Source organism: Trachemys scripta, chromosome 3 (genome assembly GCF_013100865.1).
Source record: "Trachemys scripta elegans isolate TJP31775 chromosome 3, CAS_Tse_1.0, whole genome shotgun sequence".
In the NCBI taxonomy this organism is placed as follows: domain Eukaryota; kingdom Metazoa; phylum Chordata; order Testudines; family Emydidae; genus Trachemys; species Trachemys scripta.
The window spans coordinates 93,368,207-93,389,336 of NC_048300.1; positions in this window are offsets into that span (position 1 = coordinate 93,368,207).

The following is a 21,130-nucleotide window of genomic DNA, read 5'->3' on the forward strand; positions in this document are numbered from 1 at the left end:
CAGTATAGACGCAGCCCCGCTGGACTTGTGCTCTGGGAATTGGACAAAAGTATCCCACAATTTTACAGGCCAACTTTCTTTTTCCTCTGGACAGTCAAGTTTGGTGGACAGTTGAGTTTTCCCTCACTGCACTACAAAAAAAGGGCCCCACATTTTGGGAGGGCACTAGAAAGTCTGGGATATGGGTGGTTGGACTCAGGCCCACATAATGCATTGTAGATGCTGGAGCTCAGGATTCAACAATTCCTAAGATGAGGTTACCAGTGAGTGTAGCTGCAAGCCCTAAGTTAACAAACCCAGGGTTTACTAACTCAAGCTCTGCTAACCCTGGGCTTTGCAGTGCAGACATACCATGTGAGTCTATTGGGTAAATAAAATTGGGACATTTCTTTCCAGTTTAAATAATACTTTAGCACAATACACCAACATCTTTGGAAGTCAAGCAGTACATAAGTATGATGAAAACTCCTGTTAAACAAATCATTTCTCCTTTCATGGTGCAGCTGAGGTAGAATCTGTTGGGAACTTTCTGCTGAGGTAGTGGGTTATTTCCGTTTTATAAAACTGTAATCTTAGAGATTCATTCAAGTATCACATTAATAACAATGAAAAATAAGGAATTAGGGGAGTTTATGATACAAATTCCTTTCTGTTGTAGGGAATAGACGGACACACCTTCATTTTGCTTTGCATTTGTCCCATCCCTTCAGCACTATGAGCAGTGTTACATGAGTGGATTTCAAGTAGAAATGAATCAATTCCACTAAAATTAGAAACCCCAAGCTTTTACCTAAAACTCAAACAATATTTTTTTGAGACTCCAAACAATACTGGTTCTCTCACTTAAATGTTTGTGTGTCTTTGCCCTTCCAAATTTTGACCTAGACAAGAAGTAGAATTAACAAAATACTATGAGAAAGACTGTTCATATGCATCCGAAGAAGTGGGCTGTAGTCCACGAAAGCTTATGCTCTAATAAATTTGTTAGTCTCTAAGGTGCCACAAGTACTCCTGTTCTTTTTGTGGATACAGACTAACATGGCTGCTACTCTGAAACCTGTTCATATGATTGTTTCACATAACCAGAAGTAAAAAGTACTGGAAATCTCATAGGAAGCCTTTTTCTCAGGATAGGTTTGCATAAGTGTCTAAACTTTTGCATGCTTATCTGACTTTTCAAACCATTAGAAGTTTGTCTGCCTCTAGATTTTGGGTCATTATTCTTCCACGGGGAGTTAAATTATGACTAAAAATATCAGTTATTTTCAAAATAAAAATAAGCCTCTCTACCTTTGGGAATATAATTCCGGGCAGCAGTCACATTAGTAATACTGTATATTTAGTTAGGAATTCATGCATGTCTTCAATCTGTAACAATGCTGTGCTCTGGGGTTAAATTGTTTTAGGATACATGTGACCTAATGATAGATGTATTGTATTAAAGGTCATTTATTGGAGATGAGGGAAAGGCTAACACTATTTAGTGGAGAGACAGCTGGGCCAATGTAGCCAATGATTCACAGGAGAGTACTAACTGTACCACCAAATATTATTTGTTCACTTCCCAGAGTTTGGGAGTTCCTGCAAACACATGATATCATCTCATTACCCATACTAATGGTAAGTATCCAAAACACTTTTTCTCTATCTATAGCATGAGTTCTGTTCCAATATATTATATAAAAAACAGCACAGCACATTCCTTTTTGCCAAACAGTTTTGCATGTAATTTGTCAGGTTCTCTTATATCTCTGGCACAGCTTCAGAAGCCTCTAGGTAGTTACAGCTTGCCTGGTTGTCTGTTAAATGAAGTATAATGGAAGATTATCTTTAAATCAAAGCTATTTCTATATGAACCATAATTTTAGGTCATTGGTAGATTTCACCATATCCTGACTAAACACTGTGCTACACTCTCTCTACACAAAGGGACTCCAGCCTAATAATGTGGGGTGAGGGATAGCTCAGTGGTTTGAGCATTGGCCTGCTAAATCCAGGGCTGTAAATTCAATCCTTGAGGGGGCCATTTAGGGATCTAGGGCAAAAATCTGTCTGAGACTTGGTCCTGCTTTGAGCAGGGGGTTGAACTTGATGATCTCCTGAGGTCCCTTTCAACCCTGGTATTCTATGTCTGTACTGTATTATAAAACACTATCAGTGGAGGGAGGCACTACCAGCAATGGGGCTGTCATGTGATCAGGAGAGAATTTGAACACAGAGTAGAATGTCATATGAAGAAAATTAACTTCTTCTTTATCATCAGTAATGGTTCAGCACAATCTTTGTGCTTTGTTTCCTGGGATGAAAGAAGTAGGAATTAATCTCTTGCTATCCCTAGTCACAACAGCTACAGTTCAGCATTTTTTTCCCCTTATTGAATTTTGGATTCTGAAAGAAGTCGCCTTCTGCCTGATCATGAGCATATCATGAAGAACTGGAAGTACCGGACATACGAGAAGCCATCAAAGATGAACGCACTGTATTCGAGAAGTTCATTAACAGAGTTGTGCAACATTACAACAAGAAACCAAGAAGGATGTAGATATAGTGCTTCAAAATAGGCTTGAGTAGCCAACTTTAATTGTGTGATGATTTTAAAATGTGAGTTAAATCTAATAAAATGGTTGTGAAACGTTTTTCAGTTTTTACTATGGTGCCATACAGCCCACCTTCGCCCTCATGGTCTCACCCCTCATCAATCCTCGTCCCCCTTTAAATTCAAACACACACCCCTCTCGCCCCCAATTTCAATTCCTGGGGAAACATTGGCCTCAGGAGCAACTCTGATGGAGCACTGGAAACACCTCCCATTTCCCCTGCTTTATCCCCTTTTACCTTTGAAGCAGCAGCTGGAAAGGAGCCTGTCTGTCAGAGCTGCTCTTAGGGGTGTTTCTGATGAACCTGGAGATAGGAAGGTGATTTTTTGGAACAGAAATTCTTTTAAAATTATATAATAGTAATCCATCTATTTTAGAGTTTTATACTACTGCCCATCACTGTAGTATCTAACTGCTGTCCATGTTACATCAATAATGATAGTACCTAGCTCTTATATAGCACTTTTAAAGTAGTGATCTCAAAGCACTTTACAAAGGACATCAATAGCCTTATCCCCATTTTACAGATGTGGAAGCTAAAGCATGGGAAGGTGAACTGACATGTTCAAGATTTCCTAGCAAGTCACTGGTAGACCTGAGAACAGAACACAGGTCTTCAGAGCCCCAGTGTGGTGCCCTGCCCACTGTATCACACAGTCTAACTCCATAATTTGGTTAGTGGGGCATTCAGTTTCCATTTCCAAAATACTCAGAATTTTTAGGCTTTATATTCAAGTCACTCACCTCCATACATCTCACTCCTTGCTACTTACCTTTCAGGAGCTTTTTGTATAGCACCTGTTATCATCATGGGCCCCGGGTTATATGGGCCTGTGGGGCCTGGGCCCAAGCAATATCCAGAACGTGGATTGGAGTTGGCGCCCCCTAGAGGGGAAATGCCCAACACCAGTGCTTGTGTTGTGCTGAAATGCTCTAGAATGGTGTTCCAGCATTTTTGGCAGAGCTGGAACAGTTTTCTGGTACTTCTGACCTGGCTCCCCACTCCAGAAGAAGTTATGGCAGCTTGATAACCTGCCCAGGTTCCTGAGCTGCCACCTTTACTTCTGGAGAAGGGAGCCAGCCCCCTTGGAGTTCACCCAGGTTATCACACCGCCATCTCTGCTTCCAGAGCTAGGTCTGGAGGGCCCCTGAGGTCTACCAGGTTACCAAAATACAATCTCTCCTTCTGGAGCAGGGAGCCGGGTCTGGAAATTATTTTCAAATATTTCTCCTACTTAGGGGGCTTCACACACAACCCCAGCCCCAAGTACCAGGGATTCTATCCCTTACATACTGCTAGGGGATTTGCCCCCTGACCTCTGAGCCCCATCAGAAATGTTACAAACCTGACACCTATGATTACCACAGTACTTAGAGCAGGTTGAAGGAAAATAGATGTTCTCATTCCTTCATGTTAGTTCTCTTCCTCAAGCCTGTTTCCTCCCCATTCATTCCCATGTGTTCCCCCCCACATAACCTTTTTAGCCCTCCCTCATTCCCCGGTCCTTCCCTCCATCCTCTCCTCTCATCCACTATGTCACCTCCCTGTTTCCAGTTTGTTTGCCCCATTCTTGCTCAGGCCTCATCAGTCTCTCTGCTACCCACATCTGTTTCTCTTCTCATGGCCACATCTCAGGAACCAGATCTTTGAACTTCTCTCACAGGAACTCCTTCCAGTCTCTGCTTCCATCTTTCTCAATCTCTCCTCCCTCCTTGCCCTTTTCCTGTTGTCCCCCATCTCTGCCTTCCTCTTGCAATCTCCTAGGGACTCTCTCCACTTTTAGCTGTATCCTTGTATCACGCCACCTATCTCCCAAACTCCCTCACCCCCAAATCACTTCCCTTCCCCGCCCTCTCCAACTCATGAAACCACCCCAATTATTTCTGTCCTGCCTCCTCTGGTGTCCTGCTTTTGCCTCCCATTTTCTGTGGGGATGGGGGCGGGAAGACTCAAGGGCAGGCTGAGTGAATCCCAGCTCATGTTGCCTCTGCTGGACCCAAGTGTGAATTGTTTGCTGTGCTCTTACTCTGCTTAGCTACCTGGCTCCCTGCTGGCTAGAGGCAGCAATAGCATCACAGCTGGAGCAGCCAGATGGTTGAGCTGTAGCCATCCATGGAGTAGTTATGAATGTAGACGCCACCAGAGTTTGTTCCCTTCATTCCCTCCTCTGCCTTTCAGAGACTGTGCATGCTGTCATGGGGGTCACTTCTCCCTCTATTGGCCTGGGAAGAGAGACCCAAGGACGGCAAGTCATACTCAGATCTCCCACATGGCAGTACATGACAACAAGCTTGGCCTACAGAAACTGTTTACAATTTTCTGTCTCATTTAAAAGAAGGCTTTCAGACTTAAACCAATACTTTCAGCTCAACAGTTAAAGGCAGCTGGTTAAAAAAAAAAACCATCTCCCAGATCTGGTGGAAAAACAAAATGATGATAACAATCTTCTCCCTGCTTGTTATGAAAAAAGTAATGATACAAAGTCTGATGTAATGATACAAAGCTCCATAGATCGTCAAGTATGCATCTGTCAAGAAAAGCTGTCATGTCAAGCTTTCTGAGGCATATGCACGCTATACTCACACATGGCTCTTCAGTCCATTTAAACAATCCTGCAAGTAAAGGCCCTTGATTATAGCTATCTGCTTCTTTAGATCGGTCTGAACAGCTTTTTATGGTATGTAACTGAATAAAAGCATAAAGCCAAGTCTTTGTCATGAGGATTCATTTATGATACTTACTGTAAACAAGAATAATCACTAGAATTATTTTCCTTTCTTACTCAATGAATGGAATGCAAACCAGTAGCTTCACTGTACAAACACACTCCCATTTCTGTCCTTTTGTTTAGAAATCTTTCAAGCTTTTTTCTACGTTTTTGGACAACTTCATAAGGAAGCTTTAAAAAATGTTGGGCCATAAAGGAGCTATGCCAGGGGCGGGCAAACTTTTTGGCCTGAGAGCCACATCGGGTTTCGTAAATTGTATGGAGAGTCAGTTAGGGAAGGGGGATGTGGCCCGGCCCCCACCGCCTATCTCCCCCCCCCCTCGGACTCCTGCCCCATCTACACACCCTTGCTCCCTGTCCCCTGCCCACCCCCGGACTCCTGCCACCCCATCCAATCCCTCCTTTCATTCCTGACGGCCCCCCCCCCGAGACCCCTGCCCCATCCAACCACCCCTTCTCCCTGTCCCCTGACTGCCCTTGGAACCCCTGCCCCTGACTGCCCCCTGCCGCCCCATCCAACTCCCCCTCCTTCCTGACTGCCCCCCCCAGGATCCCTGCCCCCATTCTCCCTGTTCCCCCCCAACCGCCCTGACCCCTACCCACACCCCCGCCCCCTGACCACCACACCGAACTCCCCTGCCCTCTATCCAACCCCACCTGCTCCGTGCCCCCTTACTGCGCTGCCTGGAGCACCAGTGGCTGGGGGCACTACAGCCGCACCGCCCAGCTCCCGCTGGGCCACAGCATCGCTGCCACCACGCAGCACAGAGCACCGGGTCAGGCCAGGCTCTGCAGCTGCACTGCCCCAGGAGCTCCCAGCCCCGCCGCCAGTAGCGAGCTGAGACTGCAGGGGAGCAGGAACAGCGGGGGAGGGGCCGGGGCTAGCCTCCCGGGCCAGTAGCTCGGGGGCCAGGCAGGACGGTCCCGCGGGCCACATAGTTTGCCCACCTCTGAGCTATGCCAATTTAAATTAGCTGAGAATTTGTCCTGTTGACTTCATATGAACCTTTGTGAGGTTTTAAAATCTTCTGTTAAAATAGTGGCCTTTAAATAGTTTTATTCATAACCTTATCTCACTTTGTAGTTATAGTTAATGTAATATCAACATGAGTCTTTTTAATGCTGTATATAATACAGTGAATGTAGTTTCCTATTTCAATAATCTGTAGATGTAATTACCATAGAAAAAAATACCATATTTAGCACATTCATTTCCATATCAAGGTATTCCCTAGGAAATGAACTATAGCAAATAAAAATGAGAATCCTGCAGACTCAAAGTGCAGAACTTCCACTGATACAAAGTAGAATGGCTATAGCTAGAAATTATTAACAGAAGCCAGTGGAAATCCTTACTCTGTCTTCTGCAGATTTTATTTTAGGTTATGAATGAAAATTGGATTGCATTCATTAACATTTTTCAGTTGAAATGTTTTCAAATTTCTCAGGCTTATCTGCAAATTGAATTGTTTTACTGTTACTAAAAATGTTCATAAGTTAAAATTCTAATTTAATTTCTGGGAATTAATTTTTTGCCATTAGAAAACAAGGTGAATCCTGGCTCCACTGAAGTCAATGGGAATTTTACTACTGATTTTAATGGGGACAAGATTTCACCCAATTTTTAGTCTTAAAAAAGGCAGAATGGTTCAGGACAAATGTCTTCACCTTCTCCATAAAATTTAGCACAAAATACTTCATTTACATCGAAGCAGACGATAAAGTGAGCATTGATAAGGAAAGAGAACAGTGTGAGTTCCTACATCAGAGGCTCTGTGGGTTCCTGGAGGCTGTGATACAGACCGATGTAGGATAAGAGCTAAAAGGGATCTAAAGAAAGTGCCAGATCTGTATAACTGGTTGATGACAGAATCTCATTAGTTCACAGCAAAATGTTAGCAAACAGAACAGTGTGGCTCCCAAGGTAAAATTAATGTAATTTGCCAGCAAGGAAATGCTATATTATTGTATTGACCCTTTTAGGCCCCAATCCTACAGCCGCTTGAGCACTTGGCTGCCATTGAAATTCATGGGATTATTCATGCGAATAAAGGTAGGTAGGGGTGTGTGTGTGTGTGTGTGTGTGTGTGTGTGTGCGCGCTTGCTCTAAGTATTCTCAGGATATGAGCATTGAGGATAGCCAGGGATGGATCCAGAACTGAAGTGCAGCAGAGTCCAAGATGACTTTGGGCATCATTCCTCGCTCTCCTCAAAATAAGGTGGTGACCTGTCTTGTCTTCTCTGAGAAGTTCCCAATCCTTCCATATGTCCTGATCCTCTTTCCAAGCAAGGAGCATCCATTCCCTTATGCAGTTTCTACTCCAGAGCCATTTACATTTCTTCCTCCTTATTTTTTTCCCAACAAAATTCAAAAGAAAATTAATCAAATTTCAAACCATTTAAATTTTTTAACTGTTGACCCATCTTTGATGAAAAAAAAAATCAAACCAATTTTTTTTAACCAAATCCAACATTTACGTTTTATTTGAAAACTTTCATTTTGAGTTTTTGTCCCACCACGCTCTCTTTTACACTTATTTTCTCTCCCTTAAAAAAAAAAAAAAAAATTTGATTCCCCAGAAGAAGTTTGGGGGGGAAAAAAAAGTTTGAGAAGTGGAGCAAGTAACACTTTCTAAACAAGCTTTTTGAGTGAAAAAGTGAGATGAGGAGGTTTTTTCCCTTAACTTTTTCTCACTTTTGATTTTTTTTTTCAGAAAGGGGGAGGGGGAGGAGAAGGGGCGAGTTAAGAAACAGAGAAAGTGGGATTTTCTCCACTATTCCAACCCCCCCAAAATTTTAAAAAGTGTTTATTTTTTTCAACGTTTCATTTGAAATACTGTATTTTCAAAAAACAAAAAATTCATTGAAATATTGTTTTTGACCAACCCCCTTTTCTGACACAAAAATTTCAACTACTCTGCTTGTATTTGTAAGAGTGAATGATTCACCCATTCTCCAAGTAGTCAAGACCTTAGTGCTAATAATGGCAGAGATAGCTGGAATGAAGGAATCACCCCGCCTCTCCATCTGTCAACAAACATACCTTGTGTTTTATCTTATCCTAAACCCTTAGCTAAATAGGATAAAATCCACACATAGCTTTGGTCAGTCTATACATTTTTTCAAACCTTAATCACTAACCAAGAAAACAAAAGGGTTTAGAAGGATGAGAGGGGAAGTGTTCCTCATCTCCTTGCAGCCCTCTCTGACAATATTTACATTCAACAAAAGGTTTCATTACTACAAAGCCTTGTTCCTTGGAATTTGTTTTAGAACATCTCCTTCGCAGCCCCACCCTCCCTTTCCTTTTGGTTCCAGCCCTTAATTTGTGCCAGGGCTCATAGACCAGTAGTTCTCAATCTTTCCAGACTACTGTACCCCTTTGAGGAGGCTGATTGGTCTTGCCTATCTTAAGTTTCACCTCACTTGAAAAAACTACTTGCTTACAAAATGAGACATAAAAATACAAGTGTCACAGCACACTATCACTGAAGCCTGAGTCCTAGGCAGCGGGACTGAAGTACACCTCTACCTCGATATAACGCTGTCCTTGGGAGCCAAAAAATCTTACCGCGTTATAGGTGAAAACGGGTTATATTGAACTTGCTTTGATCCATCCCCCTGAAGTACTGCTTTACCATGTTATATCCGAATTCGTGTTATATCGGGTCATGTTATATTGGAGTAGAGGTGTATGTAACTTAGCTTTGTGTGCCCCCCCCCCCTGCCCCCGGCATGGGGTCCTGGGCAATTGCTTTGCTTGCACCCCCTAATACCGGTCCTGCATTTGTGATCCCGCTAAACCTGTCCCATGAACCTTCCTGGGGGCTGCAACCCCCAGATTAAGAAACACTGATTTAGATGATTTGAGTACTCCCAGGGGTACACAAAGGGTTGCCAACTTTCCATGTTTTCAAAACCGAATACTACAGTTCCCCGTTGTCAGGAGCGGCGCCAGGGTTTTTGCTGCCCTAGGCATTAGCACTCCTCCTCTGAGCATTCGGCGGCAGGAGTCCTTCCGCTCCGCATCTTCAGGGCACTTCGGCGGTGGGTCCTGGAGCAAGTGAAGGACCCGCCGCCAAATTTCCGCCGAAGACCTGGAGCAAAAAGACCCCTGCCGCCGAATTTCCGCCTAGGACGGCAAAATGCCACCCCCCAAATCGTGCCGCCCTAGGCGACCACCTAAGTTCGCCTAGTGGAAGCGCCGGCCCTGCTTGTTGTTTACTTCCCCCTCCCCCAGTGAGAGCAGCTGAACATGCTGGGGAAGAGGCACAGGGAGAGAAGGCCAGAGCCCCTCTCCCTTCCTGCCCCCGGCAGGCCAATCTAGGGGGACACTTGACCCCACATTCCACTTACATGTGGCCCTGCCAGGGCTTGCCAGGTCTGATCCCCAGCACCTCTAGCTTGGCAGTTCATAGCCACAGCACCTCTGGGCTTGTTGCATCAGTTATGAAAGCAAAAAAATTGCTTGAGCCCCAGGATCTAATGGCTTGAGCCCTGGCACCTCTTTCATTACAAATTAAGCACTGCCTGGATCCTATAGGACTTGTCGACCCAAAATCCATCGGCATCAGTTAAAAGAATCCCATTGATTTCAATGGGCTTTGTACCAGGGTCAATGGCAAAATTCCTATCAACTTCAGTGGGACCATGATTTCATCCTCTATGATTTGTAATATCACTAGAGCTCTGGATGGATACAAAATTTATATCTATGGATGCAGATATCCATGGATCTAAAGCGGACGTCCGCGGAGCTGCAGGGCTCTATCAGGAACCGCAGTGGCGAAAGCAGCAGCATGTCGGGCTGCCGCACGCAGGAACCAACGTGCAGCCCAGGCAGCTCCTCCTATGTGGCTGTACTGCTCCCACCCAACCCTGCCCACTGCGGAGGGCACCAGGCTCACCAACAGCTGAACCTGCTTGTGCTAGTGTATGCAAACAGTTTGTATGTTCCCAGACAGGAGTCCCTTCCACGTAGTGGTGTGCATCTCCTGTCTGGGGCGGGCCCAGAAAGTCCCATGGATACATGGATAGAGAGCACTCAGAAGACCAAAATTCTAGTGATGTGACTCTGTCACTGACCTGCTGTGTGCCCTTGAAGAAGTCATTTTGCCACTGTTTCCCCTCCTACCCTTTGTTTGGTCTTGTTGATTTAGGGCAGTGATACTTAGACCTCAGTGGTTCAGAAGCCAAATTAGTGATCAGCAATACCCAAAAGAGTCACAGTAGTGTAAATTCATTGTTTCATTTGTCTGTGCGGCAGGGAGGATGATTCTTTTCCCCATCCATCTGAGGCGAGAGTGAGCACTGGCCTGCCACATTGGGCCACCAACAAACCAGCCATCTAAATGGACCTTTGGACCCTCTGGACCCCTTGGAGGGTGACTCTCTAGTAGGGGCAAAGGGCAGTGATGGGTAGCGATGGACCAGGGAGGGAGACACAGGATTTAGGAAGGATATTTGAGGAAAAAGGAGAGACTCTTCTTTTCTCTCATGAAATGTGGCAGCCATTAGCTGCACAGTTGGAAAGTAATTCTTTAATTGATTCCGTTAATACTGTTTATTGCATTGAAACCCTTATTAGTTAATCTCTATTTTCAGTTGCATTGATCCTATGAAATCCTATGAAGTGCCTCAGCATCCCCTGAATTCAATTAGTGCTTCACAAACGCGGGACTAACTTCTTCCTATTGATTGTAATGTGAGCTGGATTGGACTGCACACAAGGGCAAAACTACACTGAATACTTTTTATAGATTAAGTGAAGTGATGCTTTCATGTTTTTCTGTTCTCTTCTTAAATTATAACCCATTGAATACATATCGAACCACGAGAAGTAATCCATGATTTCCTCTAAGTGCCCCTATCTTAAACATGTGAATTGAAACATTTGTGTTTTTTAACCATTTCTGGACCAAGCCCAGCTTCCCCAAACCCCAGCGTCTCCTACCATTGTAGACCATTGCAAAATGAAAACCCCTATAGGGATAGAATTGTTCTAGTCTTCAGAGCAATTTTTAAATAGCATTACATCGGGCTTGTCTTCACTGCGAAGTCAATTCAAGATATGTCTCAAGTGTTGCCCCTAACTTTAGTTTTGTTCACACACAAAACCCTTTAACTCAAGGGTGGTGGCGTTTTTAACTCAATTTAGGCTAGCTACACTCAGATGCCCCATGTCTTGTAACGCCTTGCCACAATTCCCCCCTCCCCACATGTGCCCAGAAAGGACAGGCAAGTTCTTTCCCAATTCACTGGGAAAGAAAGAATTGATAGAGCAATTCAATTTACTGTCAGAATGGCTATTCTTATGTTCTGATTGATCTCAAAATATAACTGTAAATGGGGAATTGTCATCAAGTGGGTGCAGTTCCAATGGAGTCCTGCACGGAACAGTTCTTGGCCCGATGCTATTTAATATTTTTTATCAATGACCTGGAAGGAAATATAAAATTATTGCTGCTAAAGTATGCAGATGACACAAAAATTGTGGGAGTGGGCAATAATGAAGAGCTCAGGTCACTGATACAGAGCAATCTGGATTGCTTGGTAAACTGGGTGCAAGCAAACAATATGTGTTTTAATAGGGCTAACTGTAAATTTATACATGTAGGAACAAAGAATATAGGCCATACTTGCAGGCTGGGGGACTCTATCCTGGGAAGCAGTGACTCTGAAAAAAGATTTGGGGGAGCTGTGTTGAACATAAACTCCTAATGTGATGTTGTGGCCAAAAGAGCTAATGTGATAATTGGATGCATAAACAGGGGAATCTTGAGTAGGAGTAGAGAGGTTATTTTGCCTCTGTATTTGGCACTCCTATGAATATTTGTGGAACACTGTGTCCAGTTCTGGTGCCCACAATTCAAGAAGGATGTTGATAAATTGGAGAGGGTTCAGAGAAGAGCCATGAGACTAATTAAAGGATTAGAAAACATGCTTTATAGTGATAGACTCTAAGAACTCAATCGATATAGCTTAACAAAGAGAAGGCTAAGAAGTCATTTGATGAGTTTATAAGTATCTACATGAGGAACAAATATTTAATAATGGGCTATTCAATCTGGCAGAGAAACGTATAACATGATCCAGGAGCTGGAAGTTGAAGCTAAACAAATTCAGACTCGAAATAAGGCAAAAGTTTTGATAGTGATGGCAATTAACCATTGGAACAATTTACTAATGGTTGTGGTGGATTCTCCATCACTGATAATTTTTAAATCAAGATTGGATGTTTTTCTAAAAATCTGCTTCAGAAATTATTTTGGGGAAGTTCTATGGCCTGTGTTATACAGGAGGTCAAACTAGATTATCACAATGGTCCCATCTGGCCTTGGAAGCTATGACTCCATCCCCTGAATTTATGGCAGCCTATGCTATTTTTGGCACTTTTTTCTTCTGGGGTGCAGTACTACTAGGATGACCAGATGTCCCGATTTTATAAGCTTTTCCCTGCAAACATTAGGTCTAGAAGCTTCCTTTTTTTAAGAAATGAAAGCCGAGAGACTCCCCAGATCACTTGACTATTTTGCATGCAGACATTTAGCCTCCCATTCCAAAATGTCCCTTGGCACTTTCACAAGAGTTTGGGTACTAATTCTGGTGTATTGGCAAATTCCAGTTGGAATAATTCCCGATTCAACTGGACATGGCATGTCTCTTCACTTCCTCTCCTGACCTGTTGTGACCTGTTTTTATCTGTGATGTTAAAAAGTTGTTGCATTGTACCTTAGAAATGGTTACACAGTGGTGGTGGTCAAAGTGACTCCTAGTAATATAAGTTCCAGTGGTTTGGGATCCTTCCAGATGAAAAGTACTATAAACAACTCTCTCACACACTGGCAGCCCTTTCCTGCAGTGCCCATCCTATTACTTTCCTCACCCACACCATAAATATTTGCAGGGAGAAGCTGTCCAAGTTTCTGTGACAGAGAATGGTACCTCTCTAAAGAACATTTGGTTACTTGGGGGCGGTATGTATTTGAAACTCACTGAAGCAACAGAGGTCAGGGAATAAAAATACTTCAGTTACTTTCCCAGACACCACTTCATCATGGATAAACAGGGACAAATCCTCTCCCACGTAGTCTTCATGCCTACTCCAAAGAAAACTCAGGGCAATTATTAATCTTGCTCCCATGGAGAGGACATTTATTTAGTATTTTTGCTCAGATAACATGTTGAGCGTATGGTTTACAACCTTAATTTCTCCCCTCCCTGTTGTAGCTGTATTGCACTGCTGGGCTGCCATTAAAACAGCCTCTAAACCAGTCTTTAATCTCCCAAGACAAAGGGTAGTGAATAGCTAGGGTGGAGACTCAGCATGCTTCTTCATTTTGAAGTAATTAATAACAAAGTTGTGAATAGCCACATGCTTCTGATAGACTGAGTCAAGACTGTAACAGCTCAAAGTGTTATTCTGAGTTGGTGGCTTCCTGTGGATGCACTGATCTGTAGCTTTAGCATGATGCACATGTCTGCAGTCACAGGAGACGGGCCTTTAATTAGCATTGAAACGCTGACAAAATGGAGGCTGAGGCTTCAGTCCCTGAACTTGGAGCAGAGATCAGTCCTGTGTTGTGTGGGATGTTCTTTGGCTCTTTCCTGTACAGTAGCTGTCATGCTGCAAGGAAACAAAAGCACTGAGAAAGAGAGAGGTTACAGAATTAGGGTGAAGACAATACAGTAGGGTTACCATACGTCCGGTTTTTCCTGGACATGTCCGGCTTTTTGGTAATCAAACCCCCATCTGGGGGAATTTCCAAAAAGCTGAACATGTCCGTGAAAAATACTCCCTGGCTTACCTTAGAGCGGGCGCCGGGGGCTGCTGTGCTCCCTGACTCCTGGACTCTGTAAGAGCCGAGCTGCCCGAGCGCTACCACCTTCGGATGACCTCCATGCCTCTGGACCCTGCGCCACCGGCCGGGCACTTCCCCTCCCGGGCTCTGGGGGCGCAGGGTCCAGAGGCATGGGACCGGCCCGAAGCCGGTAGCGCTTGGCTCTTACAGAGCCCAGGAGTTCAGGGAGCATAGCAGCTGCCGGAGCCCAGGAGGGGAAGTGCCCAGCCGGGGGTACAGGGTCCAGAGGCTTGGGGGCTGCCCGAAGCCCGAGCGCTACCGGGTTCACGGTTTGCCAGGCAGCCTCAAGACCCTGCGCCCCCAGCTGGGCGCTTCCACTCCTGGGCTCCAGATGCGCTGGGGAAGCGCCAGCCGGGGGCGCAGGGTCTGGGGCTGCCCAGCAAACCATGAAGCCGGTAGCGCTTGGGCAGCCCTTTTCGCATGGCTGGGAGGGAGGAGGGGGAATGCGGGGCGCTCAGGGGAGGGGGCGGAGTTAGGGCGGGGACTTTGGGGAAGGGGCAGGAAAGGGGCGGAGTTGGGGTGGGGCCGGGGGTGGGAAAGGGGCGGGGCAGGGCCCCATGGAATGTCCTCTTTTTTTATTTTTTAAATATGGTAACCCTACAATACAGCAATATCTTATTAAGTCTACAGGCTGCAACCGGGGCCAGTATCAGGACTGTTTTCAGATTGTTAGGCACCCATGCGCTTAAAGACGATAAAGTCATTGCGGAGAAACTAAATGGATTCTTTGCTTCAGTCTTCACGGCTGAGGATGTTAGGGAGATTCCCAAACCTGAGCCGGCTTTTGTAGGTGACAAATCTGAGGAACTGTCACAGATTGAAGTGTCACTAGAGGAGGTTTTGGAATTAATTGATAAACTTAACATTAACAAGTCACCGGGACCAGATGGCATTCACCCAAGATTTCTGAAAGCACTCAAATGTGAAGTTGTGGAACTATTAACTAAGGTTTGTAACCTGCCCTTTAAATTGGCTTCTGTACCCAATGACTGGAAGTTAGCTAATGTAACGCCAATATTTAAAAAGGGCTCTAGAGGTGATCCCGGCAATTACAGACCGGTAAGTCTAATGTCGGTACCGGGCAAATTAATCGAAACAATAGTTAAGAATAAAATTGTCAGACACATAGAAAAATATAAACTGTTGAGCAATAGTCAACATGGTTTCTGTAAAGGGAAATCGTATCTTACTAATCTATTAGAGTTCTTTGAAGGGGTCAACAAACATGTGGACAAGGGGGATCCAGTGGACATAGTGTACTAGATTTCCAGAAAGCCTTTGACAAGGTTCCTCACCAAAGGCTCTTACATAAATTAAGCTGTCATGGGATAAAAGGGAAGGTCCTTTCATGGATTGAGAACTGGTTAAAAGACCGGGAACAAAGGGTAGGAATTAATGGTAAATTCTCAGAATGGAGAGGGGTAACTAGTGGTGTTCCACAAGGGTCAGTCCTCAGATCAATCCTATTAAACTTATTTATAAATGATCTGGAGAAAGGGGTAAACAGTGAGGTGGCAAAGTTTGCTCAAGATAGTTAAGACCAAAGCAGACTGTGACGAACTTCAAAAAGATCTCACAAAACTAAGTGATTGGGCAACAAAATGGCAAATGAAATTTAATGTGGATAAATGTAAAGTAATGCACATTGGAAAAAATAACCCCAACTATACATACAATATGATGGGGGCTAATTTAGCTACAACAAGTCAGGAAAAAGATCTTGGAGTCATCGTGGATAGTTCTCTGAAGATGTCCACGCAGTGTGCAGAGGTGGTCAAAAAAGCAAACAGGATGTTAGGAATCATTAAAAAGGGGACAGAGAATAAGATTGAGAATATATTATTGCTCTTATATAAATCGATGGTACGCCCACATCTTGAATACTGCATACAGATGTGGTCTCCTCATCTCAAAAAAGATATACTGGCACTAGAAAAGGTTCAGAAAAGGGCAACTAAAATGATTAGGGGTTTGGAATGGGTCCCATATGAGGAGAGATTAAAGAGGCTAGGACTCTTCAGCTTGGAAAAGAGGAGACTAAGGGGGGATATGATAGAGGTATATAAAATCATGAGTGATGTGGGAAAGTGGATAAGGAAAAGTTATTTACTTATTCCCATAATACAAGAACTAGGGGTCACCAAATGAAATTAATAGGCAGCAGGTTTAAAACAAATACAAGGAAGTTCTTCTTCACGCAGCGCACAGTCAACTTGTGGAACTCCTTACCTGAGGAGGTTGTGAAGGCTAGGACTATAACAGCGTTTAAAAGAGAACTGGATAAATTCATGGTGGTTAAGTCCATTAATGGCTATTTGCCAGGATGGGTAAGGAATGGTGTCCTTAGCCTCTGTTTGTCAGAGGATGGAGATGGATGGCAGGAGAGAGATCACTTGATCATTGCCTGTTAGGTCCACTCCCTCTGGGGCACCTGGCATTGGCCACTGTTGGTAGACAGGATACTGGGCTAGATGGACCTTTGGTCTGACCCAGTACGGCCATTCTTATGAAATCAAGTGAGGGTCCTGCAGGGATCAATTCTGGCTCTGGTTCTGTTCAATATCTTCATCAATTATTTAGATAATGGCATAGAGAGTACAATTACGAAGTTTGTGGACGATATCAAGATGGGAGGTGTTGCCTGTGCTTTGGAGGATAGGATTAAAATTCAAAATGATCTGGACAAATGGGAGAAATGGTCTGAAGTAAATAGGATGAAATTTAGTAAGGACAAATGCAAAATATTCCACTGAGGAAGGAACAATCATTTGCACACATACAAAATGGGAAATGACTGCCTAGGAAGGAGTACTGCAGAAAGGGATTTGGGGGTCATAATGGATCACAAGCTAAAGAGTTGTCAACAGTGTAACACTGTTGCAAAAAAGAAATCATTCTAGGATGTATTAGCAGGAGTGTTGTAAGCAAGTCACGAAAAGTAATTCTGCTGCCCTACTCTGCTCTGATTAAGCCTCAACTGGAGAATTGTGTCCAGTTCTTGGGTGCCACATTTCAGGAAAGATGTGGACAAACTGGAGAAAGTCCAAAGAAGAGCAACAAAAATGAATAAAGGTCTAGAAAACATGACCTATGAGGGGAGATTGAAAAAATTGGGTTTGTTTAGTCTGGAGAAGAAAAGGCTGAGAAGGGGCATGGTAACAGTTTTCAAGTACATAAAAGGTTGTTGCAAGAAGGAGGGAGAAAAATTGCTCTTGTTAACCTCTGAGGATAGGACAAGAAGCAATGGGCTTAAATTGCAGCAAGGGAGGTTTAGATTGGACCTTAGGAATAACTCCCTAATGGTCAGGGACAGGGTGACTATGAACTGGACTAAATTGCCTAGGGAGGTTGTGGAATCTCCGTCATTGGAGATTTTTAAGAGCAAGTTAGACACCTGTTAGGGATGGTCTAGATAATACTTAGTCCTGCCATGAGTGCAGGGGACTGGACTAGAAGACCTCTTGAGGTCCCTTCTAGTCCTACAATTCTATGGCCTGGTCTACACTATGACTTTAATTTGGATTTAGCAGCATTAAATCAAATTAACCCTGCACCCGTCCACACAACGAAGCCATTTATTTCGAAATAAAGGGCTCTTAAAATCGATTTCTGTACTCCACCCCGACGAGCGGAGTAGCGCCGAAATCAATATTGTCATTTCGAATTAGGGTTAGTGTGGCCACAATTCGATGGTATTGGCCTCCGGGAGCTAACCCTCAGTGCACCATTGTGACCGCTCTGGACAGCAATCTGAACTCGGATGCACTGGCCAGGTAGACAGGAAAAGCCCCGCAAACATTTGAATTTTATTTCCTGTTTGCCCAGCGTGGAGAGCACAGGTGACCACAGATAGCTCATCAGCACAGGTAACCATGCAGGCCGATAATCGAAAAAGAGCACCAGCATGGACCGTACGGGAGGTACTGGATCTGATCGCTATATGGGGAGAGGATTCAGTGCTAGCAGAACTTCATTCAAAAAGACGAAATGCCAAAACTTTGGAAAAAATCTCCAAGGGCATGATGGAGAGAGGCCACAATAGGGACTCAGATCAGTGCCACGTGAAAGTCAAGGAGCTCAGACAAGCCTATTAAAAAGCAAAGGAGGCAAATGGTCGCTCCGGGTCAGAGCCGCGGACATGCCGCTTCTACACTGAGCTGCATGCAGTTCTGGGGGGACCGCCACCACTACCCCACCTCTGACCGTGGATTCTGAGGTGGGAATAATCTCATCAGCTACACCTGAGGATTCTGCGGACAGGGAAGAGGAGGAGGAGGAGGACAAGCTTGCGGAGAGCACCCAGCACTCCGTTCTCCCCAACAGCCAGGATCTTTTTCTCAGCCTGACTGAAGTACCCTCCCAACCCTCCCAAGCCAGTATCCAAGACCACGACCCCATGGAAGGGACCTCAGGTGAGTTTACCTTTTAAAATATAAAACTTGTTTTAAAAGCAAGGGTTTTTTAATGATTACTTTGCCCTGAGGACTTGGGATGCATTCGCGGCCAGTACAGCTACTGGAAAAGTCTGTTAACGTGTCTGGGGATGGAGCGGAAATCCTCCAGGGACATCTCCATGAAGCTCTCCTGGAGGTACTCCAAAAGCCTTTCCACAAGGTTTCTTGGCAGTGCAGCCTTATTCCGTCCTCCATGGTAAGACACTTGACCACGCCATGCTTGCAGCAAGTAATCTGGTATCATTGCCTGACAAAGCCTGGCAGCGTATTGTCCCGGTGTTTGCTGGAATTCAAGCAACATCCGTTCTTTATCTCACTGTGTAATCCTCAGGAGAGTGATATCGCTCATGGTAACCTGGTTGAAATACGGGAATTTAATTAAGGGGACAGAGGTGGCCGTTCCTACTGGGCTGTTTGCCTGTGGCTGAAAAGAAATCCTTCCCTGCTGTTAGCCAAGCGCGGGGGGAGGAGGGGGGGAAATTGGCCCAGAGCTTTTTGTGTTTGGCTAGTAGGGATCTTCCCTAATACCAGCCATGTGGTGGGGGGAGGGGTAAAGCGATCATCCCGAGAATTCATGGCGGGGTGGGGGGTGTTAGTTTGGTTCCTGCAGGGATTTTCCCTGATACCAGCCATGCGGTGAGGGGAGGGATAAAGAGATCATCTAGAGAATTGGATGGTGGTGGTGGGGGGTTAGTTTGTTTTCTGCTGCTGAAGGTTAACAGGAAAACCGCAGCACTCAACGGGCTTTGCTTGGTATGTGGGAAAGGAGAGCACAGAAGCCGAAAGACAATGGCTTACCATGGCCACGTGCAAGCTGAATTCTGTTGCCCGGACCTGCATCTGTGATCTCTAGCAGCAAAGCCACAGGCACTCAATATTAAGAGGCAAAATGCGACCTTGCACAGAAATCACATGTGCTATGTAATGTGAATAGTGTTGGTCACCGTGAAAGAGTATAAGCATTGTTCTGCAAAATGTACCTTTTTAAAAACTTCTCTCCTTTTTTCCCTCCCTCCAGAAGCTGCAAATTTTTCAAGCCTCCCCCCTCCATTCCAAAGGCTATCTCAGATAAGGCGTCGGAAAAAGAAGACGCGAGACAAGATGTTTGCAGAAATCATGGAATCCACCCGCAGTGAAAGAGCTCATCTGAATGAGTGGAAGGACAGGGTTTCAAAGTATAGGAAAGAAGCCAGTGAACGTGAGGACAGGAGGGACCAACATGAGGACATGAGGGACCAACGTGAGGACAGGCGGGACCAACGTGAGGAGAGGAGAGACGCTCGAGATGAGAGGTGGCAGCAGGAAGATCAGAGGAGGCAGGATGCAATGCTGGGGCTGCTGCGTGAGCAAACAGACATGCTCCGGCGTCTGGTGGAGCTTCAGGAATGGCAGCAGGATAACAGAGTGCCGCTACAGCCCCTGTATAATCCCCCTCCCCCCCCGACCATGTTCCATAGCCTCCTCACCCAGACGTGTAAGAACGCGGGGGGAGGGAGGGGGAAGGCTCCGTACACCCTCCCATTCCACCCCAGTGGACAGCCCAAGCAAAAGGCTGTCATTTTTTTAACCTTTTTTTAGTGGCCTTTTCCTTCCCGCCAATCCTCCTCCCAAACCCCACCCGGGTTCTCTCCCTCTTTTTATAATCAATTAATAAAGAATACATGATTTTTAAATGATAATGACTTTATTTCCTTTGAAAGCAAGCTGGGGGAAGGTGGGATCCTTACAGAGAATGAATCAGTAAAGGGGGCGGGTTTTCATGAAGGAGAAACAAACAGAAATTTCACACTGTAGCCTGGCCAGTCATGAAACTGGTTTTCAAAGCTTCTCTGATGCACAGCGCTTCCTGGTGTGCTCTTCTAATCACCCTGGTGTCTGGCTGCATGTAATCAGCAGCCAGGCAATTTGCCTCAGCCTCACACCCCGCTATAAAGGTCTCCCCCTTACTTTCACAGAGATTGTGGAGCACACAGCAAGCAGAAATAACAATGGGGAGATTGGTTTGGCTGAGGTCTGAACGAGTCAGTAACGATCGCCAGCGACCTTGTAAACGACCAAATGCACATTCTACCATCATTCTGCACTTGCTCAGCCTGTAGTTGAACAGCTCCTGACTCCTGTCCAGGCTGCCTGTGTATGGCTTCATGAGCCATGGCATTAAGGGGTAGGCTGGGTCCCCAAGAATAACTATTGGCATTTCAACATCCCCAACGGTTATTTTCTGGTCCGGGAAGTAAGACCCTTAATGCAGCCCCAGCCGGCTCCTCGCCCTGCCCTGTAGGGGGGTAGTATCCCCACCCCGCGCCAGCATGTCTCGCCGGCCGCCACAGGCCAGGTAAGGAACCGAGTCCCCACTCCCCTTCCCCCCAGCTCTTCAGCTAAGCGGCATTCCTCCTCCCTCCCAGGCTTGCTGCTGTAATGCCGGCACAAGCGTGGAGGGAGGGGGGGGTGGCCGGCTTCCAGTTCCTGCGGCTTGTGAGTACGGGCAC